Raw genomic sequence first — 7,997 nt, forward strand, 5'->3', positions numbered from 1 at the left:
GGAAGCAGATCTTTTCCTTCCTAAAATATAATTTCAATAAAGTTAAATCTTCTATTCTAATTATCAATTTTTTAAATAAGTATTCTTAAGCAAAAAACGTTTACTAATACATTGCATTATACATTATATATATAAATAAATATTGGAGAAATATATATGAAAATATATACATAGTTTTCATTTATCTTAAATTCAATTTGACTTAAAGATATACAATAATATCATAAAGACGCAACAATAGAAAAATACTTATAATAGATTTATGTTTTTTAATTAATTATATCTACCTTGCGGTAATAGTCATCCCTGTAAATATCTCTGGCAAGTCCGAAATCACCGATTTTGACGATACGATTCTCGCGATCTCTCGCAGACACTAAGCAATTTCGGCACGCGAAATCTCTATGCACAAAGCGCATCTCTTCCAAATAACAACAGCCTCGCGCAACATCTTCGCAAATGGCGAGCAAGTCGTGTAGACGCAAAGCGTGTAAATCAGAAGGTTGTAATATTCGACACTCTCTCAAATATTGTTGCAGATCACTTCCCATTAATTCCAACACGAGTAATGGAGAATCCTCGTCTAAGCAGACAGCTAGTAATCTTAAGACATGTTCGTGTCTAAAGTGATTCATAAGCCTAGCCTCTTGCAAGAATTTCTTTTTTTCTTCCTCGGAGGCATACTTTCATAACATTTTTATGGCAACGGATGTCTCTGATCCCGGTTCTTCTAAATCCTTGACATTCCCTTGAAACACCTGCGAAATCATGAAAATTAATGTAACTTTTATTAAAAAAGAAAAGATAAGTTAAATTCGTATAACATTATACATATATATTTTATTTTATTTTAAATAATTCAACAAAAAAGAATAAAGTGCATATGTATGTCTCATAAAAATTATTGTATTACTATCTCTTTTAAAATGTTGATTTATATAACTTTTACTGTAACTTTTATTGAAAGAAATGCGTATTTCACATTTCTATATCTAAGCATTAATGTTTTGAGCTTAAAATATGACGTTGCGAAAATTGTTTACCGTTCCAAATGCGCCGCTGCCAAGGAGTTGCGTTAGTGTGATTTGCTCATGTTTGATTTTAGACAGCATAAATTTATTTGAATTATATTGCAACGCAGGACAGTATAGCGTATTGAGCTAAATGTTTCCGATAGGTACCTCATGTAGAATCGTAAGCAAAACTTGCTCGTTACCTTCTTTGCGTTGTCGGTATACTATTATAAAGTTATAATATATTTAATAAATATTATTATGAATTGCAAATTTTAAATTTTGCTCTTTTAACAAGTAAGTTAACTTTTTTTTAGAAAATCTCTCTACTTACTACATTAATCATAATTTGTAATTAAAGAAATGTGTATCAAATATACTTACAACAATAAATAAGATAGCAGATGCAGGTTACAATAACGATAGCAGCAAGGCTTAACATCAATGTTAAATTATATTGCGTAGCTCGAATTATCGAATCATCACCTTTATTACATAAAAATATAGTTTTAATTTTCTTGTTTTCTTTGAATATTTCTACTTATAATTTTATCATTAAAAATATTTAATTCTTAAAATTCTGTAATACATTTATATGTCAAATAAACAGATCGTATTAAAATATTTACATGTTATCATATTTGCTTACCATGTGTTTGAAAAATAAATCTTTCATCAGATGGCCATGTAAAGTTCTCGTACTCAGGGTATGTCAGTATCAAACGAAACTTGTATAAAGTTGCCGGTAGCAAGTTTTCTATATAATATGTTACTGTCTTATTATTCGTCTCAAAATTATCTGCGATTTGCCACTTTTGCATCGCATCATTTTTGTATTCCAGTATGTAATGTATCGTCAGATTAACGCTAGGAATCCACGAAATATTCATATTGTTTATGCTAACTTCGCTCAAAGTTATATTGTTCGGTTCCGAGTACGTGTACACGGTTTTGCTCAAACTGTCATTATAGAGATTGGTATAGTTGGCTGGATACACACGTACTATACTAAGTATTTCTGTTCTGGCAGCAACGATTGGATTAGTGTAAAAAATTTGTTGTCTACTTTATTATTAATAAATGGCTTTTCTATCGGTTGCGTGCTGTTCACCGAGTTAATTGTTTCCCAATATACTCTATAAGTTACTGTCGCACAATTCAGTTTCGTGGGTAGCATCCAATAAACTGCCGCTATAGTTGGCGTCAGAACCTGAACGTTCACATTTTCTGGTGCATTGAGTTTGCTTTCGTTAGTTCTTAGTATGACTTCCGATCGGAATTGCAGGTCCATCGTTAATTGATCAAAGTAAAAATTGCTCACAGCTAGCTTCAGCTTGTATTTTGTAAACGGTGTTAAATTCTGAATTTCATAATGCCGCTCGTATGTCTGCATATAGAATTCATCGAACTTGTTATTAAGGTTATTATTCAAACAGCTTACGTTGATGATATATTTAAGAGTTGGTATTTTGTTTTTGCATTTGCGCTTGCGAGTCGATTCTGTCGTATTAAATTTCAAAACAATACTTTTCGCTGTTATTTTTATTATTGTAATATTATAATTTTTTTCATCAAGTATAAAGCATTCCTTCCGAGGATATGGTTGTAAGGAGGATGATTTACCAAACGATATTAGGGGAGTAAAGTGATACGTGCTTTTTATTATTTGCACGTGTTTAGATGCGTTTTTTTCACTGTCGACAAGTGCATACTCCTTTTTTAACATATAAAGATAAAAATCTGATGTTTTTTCATTATGTCCATTTAAATAAATGTTTGTATTATCATTTATAACATATGACATAAACTGTGTGCCCATTTCAGCAATTGAAATCGAATTGCATTTATTTATTTTAATGTTCGCCACAATTAATTTATGGTTTTCTCTCCAGAATATTAGCGGCTCCTCTGTATTTGTGATGTCAAGCTTTATTTTATAATAAATGTCGAAAAATGATACTTTGTATGTACAAAAGGTCATATCGGTTTTTAAAAAAAATTGCACATTTCTTCCATCAAGATCCGATTTCATTATTACAAACTGCGTATCTGAAAACACTTCTATCCAGTATAAAAATCTGGAAAATATATATATTATTATATATGTGTATTATAAAACATAATTTTAAACGTGAAGTTAAATAAATTATAAACTTAAGTTCTTACAATTTTATATTAATAATTTTATGTTTTTTTATATCATTATTACAAGATCATAGTATATTACTGCAAAATTAGAAAATAATATTAATTCTTAACTGAAAGACACAAAAGTGTTTATTTTTTCAAGTGAATAAAAGTTAACCCCACAGACGGCTGTATAGTTAAATAACGACTGTTTCTGTTCAAGATCTTATCATATTTGACTATGCCATTTTGCCACATTGTTAAGTCCAGCTTTGTAATGTATATCGTTGAGTCGTCATATTCTAACCAATATAGATTTCTTCCTATCCAATCGATGCAGAGATTGTATGAATTTTTTTTTAAACTAGTTATTTTTGTAATATTATTTTTATTCATATCCCCTATCATTAACTCTCGTATATACTTATGTCCATTAATAATCGATTGGATCCAATAAATTTTATGTTCTGCTACAGAGTAAGCCACTTCTATTGCATCAACATTGCTATTAAGGGTAAAGAGATTGCCGTAGGTTCTTGAATCCAGATCCCATATTGCAATAGTATTATTCACTGCAATCAATAATTGAGATATCGGATTTTCGTGCGTCGTTGATACGTTCATTAAATCTGTATAAGGACCAGCACCAGCTTTAGTATGCGCTCGTACTCGAAAATAGTACGTTGTATTAGATTTTAGATTATACTCTGTGCACTCCATTGTAGTTAAAATAGTTTTGTCGGCACAGATTTGAATCTTTTTTAGATTTTTGATGAACCAACATTGCATTGTATATCCTTGTATCACATTGTTTGCAAATTCAGGTTAGTTCCATCTGTAAGACAAATTTTAGCCTTTCCATATTTAATAATTTTTTAACGAATTTAAGAATTAATATTTTTATTGTATATGTTTATGTTAAATTTTAGAGAAAAAAGGATATAGACGAAAAACTTAGATTCTTCACCTGAATGTCACCGAAATGTTGATTTTTTCATTTAGAAATCCATTGAACTCTACGAATGCTCTTGGCTCGCTCGGAATTTTTCCTAGAGATTTTAAGATAGTACATATTTATATGTATGTTGAAGTTGATTATCTCGGTAAATTAAAAAAAAATAATAATAATTTAACGTGCAACGAAAAAATAAAGAAAGAAGAAAAAATATTTATGATTTAAAACAAACAAGAAAAATAATGAAATTGATAGTGTTATCTAAATTTCGCTTTATTTTACATACAGTGTATACATTGTTTCTCTCTTTTCGACAGAGTGCATTTTATATTATCCTTGTTATTAGAAAATGGTTTAATATTTTTTTTTTTATAATTTTTACTCTCTCTTGAATTTACATTTTGCTTACAACTTGTAAATTTTTTGTTAATTTTTTATTAACGTTTTATATATTCATTGCATCTTACCAATAGATTCTGGGTTCATGGACATATTTGCAAATGTAACTTCATCTACTTCATTGACTTCACTCCTTATAGTCACGCTTTCAGAATAATTCTGATCCGGCTGGAGATTTTGTAAAATGAGATGATTGTTGTTTTCGGACATTGGAATATCCTTAATAAAATATAACATATAAAAAAAAATAAGTTTGACAGCTAGGCCAGAAATTCCATGGTAGGTATCAATAATGATAAATAAAATAGTATATATAAAAATATATATAAATAAGTTTACCATAAAAAATAACATCGTATGTCAAAATAAATAAAATAAGCATAAAATTTCTTGTTTTTTAATAATATTAGCTTGATATTTTATAATTTCATTCCTAATTTATAATGTGTTAAATATTATGTAATTTCATTTCTAAAATATTTATTCGTATAATTTTTCAACATATTTTCTTGCGAAATATTAAACATTATTCTTATATTAAAAAGAATGTCACGTAGAATATGCAGAATAAGGATTATTTAATAAGAATTAATAATCGTTTCTTTTTTAATAAATGATATATGAAAATGTTACTCTCTTCGATTCCTGAAGCGATTTTGCTGATAGTTATAGCTAATGATTTAGTTTTCTTGCAATCGTTTGTTGACATTTTAAAATAAACGAGGTTAATTTTTAATAATCCGTCAGTTATGATTAAAATTTCAATAATAACGTTTGTATTTCAAGAATAAAAATGTTTAAAATATTCTCTTTTATGTGTATGTGTGTGATTATAGAAATGATATAAATTTTTGTACTTAAAATCTTGTCGAAATTCTTTTTGATTATGGTTATATCTTTTAACGCAAACAAATTCTGGAAAACAGGATACCATAAACTTTCGATTGACATTACCACGATATATAAGAATATATATGGCTATATAAATATGGTTATATAAATGGATATTCTATGAATATTATATATATACATCTATAAATTTTTATTAGTTAGATTGGAATAGATTGATGTTACGTATGTTGTTCATTTAACTATTGGCCGTATAAAGTTAATTGATACAATTTGAATTTTATTATACCAATATATAATAGTCGACATTCCTTTATATGTATATGACACAAATGCAACCATCCTTGACACATCAAAATGACGCGAACTCTTTGAATTAATTTAGTTAAATAAAAATTAATTTACAAAAGTCTTATTATATTATTAAATAATTATAAATATTTAATAAAGTAAATAAGATCTTTTTGCAAATTGATGAAAAATCACATAAAATTCAATTCAAGTGTTATAAATATATGTATGTATGTAAGTATGTATTAAAATAGTTAAAAATTAACAGAAAATCTTATTAATATTAATAATTATTAATTTTAAAAATAGCAATAGAAACACAAACATAATACAGTGAAATTTTAATATTTTGTCTTAATTAAGTTTAATTTTTGACTATATTATACATCTATTTATAAACAAAATAAAATTTTCAAGCTTTATACATCCTTTCTCATTGCATCATACTTTATAGTTTTTTGTATAGTTTTATTTTATTATACAGTATGTAATATTATTATGTTACACGTTTTAGTTACTCAAATAAACTGCACTATTACTTGTAATAACATTTAATTGTTTTTTAATGAAGCGAAAAAAATCTCTTACCTGCGTGAAAAGGTTGTCTGGAACGGTATGATTCTTTGTCAAAATCGCGATAGCTGCTTTCACCAGCATTAAACTTTTCAATAAAACGTATAATCTCAACTTAAACATAATAATTTCGGTGAATGTTGACGTTCAATTTTTAATCACCAGTATTGATTTTTTCTTATTCTATGGATGATTCAGATTTGATCTAATCGACTCGATACTTTATTATGTGCTCGATGAATTTTTTAAAATCTAGTTTGCGAATCGCGTTATTGTCTATCAATACATTTTAATATATCTTTTTATGATTAATGACAATATTCTAGTAAATAGTAACTTTTATAATTATTCGATGGGAACCAATAACAAAAATAAATACGAAGCGACACGTATTCACTTGATTGTATCCAAGATAATAATTTATCTTTGTTGTAATTTCTTTTACTATTTCGTGAATAGATAATCAATAAAAATACAATCACACAATTTATATAAGCAATCCGAAAATTATAGAATTATAAATTTTCTGTCACTTTCACCGCTATTCAAGCATAAAATATTATCCACGTTGATATTTGCTATATTTTTTGTTTCACTAAAATATAAAAAATTATGATTACTTCTTTTATGCATATCGTATACTACGCATGTTATTAGGATCCACTATATGTGCATATTGTTGTGTGACGTTTATATGACAGTATTTGAATCAAATGATGCGGAACGTTGTCTTTTTTCGTGGCAATCACAATCGTAACTGACTTCGCAGATTAGACTGATTGTGCTTTATTTGCTGAGCTCTGTATGATTCATTTCTCTCTGCATGATCGACGATAGTCACAATCAATGTTATTTCCAACAGTTACTTTTTCTAACACAGAGAGAATTTTCTTTTAGAATTTACCTTCTTTAGAATTTACCCCAGAAAATCATGGTAATCGTGAGACAATATAGTATGAAAAAATTTTTTAAATATTCTTGATTAATTTTACTATACTTTTTGTAAAATTAAACATATTTTATATTTTATTGTAATGAATATTATTATTTTTTATTGTGATAAATATTAATCAAAGAAATTTTCATAAAATTTTTTTTAAACCATATTGTCTCACGATTATCATGATTTTCAGAGTAAATTCTAAGATAAAATTTCTCTCTGTGAACAGTTTCCACGAAATTATATATATATATATATATATATATATATATATATATATATAGAATATAATTATTCTTGGAAACTGTTCACAGAGAGTTTTAATTTGTTAATTGCACTGCCTTACATTTAAAATAAAAAAAATATTTATATTTACAATCTTCGTGAAAAAAATGAAAGAAGTGCATAAGGTATATTTAAAATTATATACAGCCTTACACATATCATAGACCTTTCTTTAAAGGAAACAGTAATTCATTAAGTGATTTTCTGATACATGCAAATGATCATAAAATGCTCTTTCCAGAGAAATCGTGATTGAATCGATCGTGCAATTGACATCGATTCAACCAATCACTTCTCGCTGGGTTAATGGTCAAATGTTTAAATTAAAAGATGCGGACAAATATTGTCCCGAAGTATAATTAATGCAATAAATAATTGGCAAGTTGAGTTTGCTTGTAGGTATTCTATTCACGTCGATCTATAGTAGCTTCATTCTCTAAATAGGGTTGCAAGATAAATTAATTTATGCAAATTTATGCTAATAAGAAGTAAGTTTACTATACATTGAAAGCATAAAAATAATATCTATATTATCCAAAATAAATTTAAGAATTTTTACGCTTCA

General features: G+C 27.1%; 1 pseudogene across 1 annotated transcript; it reads right to left on the minus strand.

Annotated features, from left to right (window-relative positions):
- Positions 1-496: 496 nt before the first annotated feature.
- LOC145947953 (proto-oncogene tyrosine-protein kinase ROS-like) lies at positions 497-6,341 on the minus strand (annotated as a pseudogene). The gene is made up of 7 exons (XR_014427254.1): positions 6,223-6,341; positions 4,563-4,713; positions 4,108-4,189; positions 3,319-3,975; positions 1,663-3,091; positions 1,398-1,499; positions 497-758 (listed from the first exon to the last, which is right to left on the minus strand). The product of XR_014427254.1 is annotated as a proto-oncogene tyrosine-protein kinase ROS-like (transcript).
- Between the last annotated feature and the right edge of the window lie 1,656 nt (positions 6,342-7,997).

This window comes from Prenolepis imparis, unplaced genomic scaffold (assembly GCF_030444845.1).
Source record: "Prenolepis imparis isolate NDT839.2.m4 unplaced genomic scaffold, iyPreImpa1.0 SCAF_197, whole genome shotgun sequence".
NCBI classification, from domain to species: domain Eukaryota; kingdom Metazoa; phylum Arthropoda; class Insecta; order Hymenoptera; family Formicidae; genus Prenolepis; species Prenolepis imparis.